This window comes from Ovis aries, chromosome 2, assembly GCF_016772045.2.
Source record: "Ovis aries strain OAR_USU_Benz2616 breed Rambouillet chromosome 2, ARS-UI_Ramb_v3.0, whole genome shotgun sequence".
Lineage (NCBI taxonomy): Eukaryota > Metazoa > Chordata > Mammalia > Artiodactyla > Bovidae > Ovis > Ovis aries.
Genome location: NC_056055.1, coordinates 152,381,633 through 152,383,581, shown reverse-complemented (window position 1 = coordinate 152,383,581; position 1,949 = coordinate 152,381,633).

Here is a 1,949-nt window from a genome sequence, read left to right as displayed (position 1 = left end):
CAAATTTGCTGGCATATTGAGTGCAGCACTTTCACACCACCATCTTTCAGGATCTGAAATAGCTCAACTGGAATTCCATCACCTCCACTAACTTTGTTCGTAGTGATGCTTTCTAAGGCCCACTTGACTTCACATTCCAGGATGTCTGGCTCTAGGTGCGTGATCATATCATCGTGACTATCCGGGTCATGAAGATCTTTTTTGTACAGTTCTTCTGTGTATTCTTGCCACCTCTTCTTAATATCTTCTGCTTCTGTTAAGTCCATACCATTTCTGTCCTTTATCGAGCCCATCTTTGCATGAAGTGTTCCCTTGGTATCTCCAATTTTCTTGAAGAGATCTCTAGTTTTCCCCATTCTGTTGTTTTCCTCTATTTCTTTGCATTGATTGCTAAGGAAGGCTTTCTTATTTCTTCTTGCTATTCTTTGAAACTCTGCATTCAGATGCTTGTATCTTTCCTTTCCCCTTTGCTTTTCGCTTCTCTTCATTTCACAGCTATTTGTAAGGCTTTCCCAGACAGCCATTTTGCTTTTTGCATTTCTTTTCCATGGGGATGTTCTTGATCCCTGTCTCCTGTACAATGTCACCAACCTCAGTCCATAGTTCATCAGACACTCTATTTATCTGATCTAGTCCCTTAAATCTATTTCTCATGTCCACTGTGTAATCATAAGGGATTTGATTTAGGTCATACCTGAATGGTCTACTACTTTTCCCTACTTTTTTCAATTTAAGTCTGAATTTGGCAATAAGGAGCTCATTATCTGAGCCACAGTCAGCTCCCGGTCTTGTTTTTGCTGACTCTATAGAGCTTCTCCATCTTTGGCTGCAAAGAATATAATCAATCTGATTTCGGTGTTGACCATCTGGTGATGTCATGTGTAGAGTCTTCTCCTGTGTTGTTGGAAGAGGGTGTTTGCTATGACCAGCACATTCTCTTGGCAAAACTCTATTAGCCTTTGCCTTGCTTCATTCTGTATTCCAAGGCCAAATTTGCCTGTTACTCCAGGTGTTTCTTGACTTTCTACTTTTGCATTCCAGTCCCCTATAATGAAAAAGACATCTTTTTTAGGTGTTAGTTCTAAAAGGTCTTGTAGGTCTTCATAGAACCATTCAACTTCAGTTTCTTCAGCATTACTGGTTGGGGCATAGACTTGGATTACTGTGATATAGAATGGTTTGCCTTGGAAATGAACAGAGATCATTGTCATTTTTGAGACTGCATCCAAGTACTGCATTTCAAACTCTTTTGTTGACTGTGATGGCTACTCCATTTCTTCTAAGGGATTCCTGCCCACAGTAGTAGATATAATGGTCATCTGAGTTAAATTCACCCATTCCAGTCCATTTTAGTTTGCTGATTCCTAGAATGTCGATGTTCACCCTTGCCATCTCTTGTTTGACCACTTCCAATTTGCCTTGATTCATGGACCTGACATTCCAGGTTCCTATGCAATATTGCTCTATATAGCATCAGACCTTGCTTCTATCACCAGACATGTCCACAACTGGGTATTGTTTTTGCTTTGAGTCCATCCCTTCATTCTTTCTTGAGTTATTTCTCCACTGATCTCCAGTAGCATATTGGGCACCTACTGACCTGGGGAGTTCCTCTTTTGGTATCCTATCATTTTGCCTTTTCATACTGTTCATGGGGTTCTCAAGGCAAGAATACTGAAGTGGCTTGCCATTCCCTTCTCCAGTGGACCACATTCTGTCAGACCTCTCCACCATGAGCCGCCGTCTTGGGTGGCCCCACACGGCATGGCTTAGTTTCATTGAGTTAGACAAGGCTGTGGTCCTAGTGTGATTAGATTGACTAGTTTTCTGTGAGTGTGGTTCCAGTGTGTCTGCCCTCTGATGCGCTCTTGCAACACCTACCATCTTTCTTGGGTTTCTCTTACCTTGGGCGTGGGGTATCCCTTTACGGCTGCTCCAGCAAAGTGCAG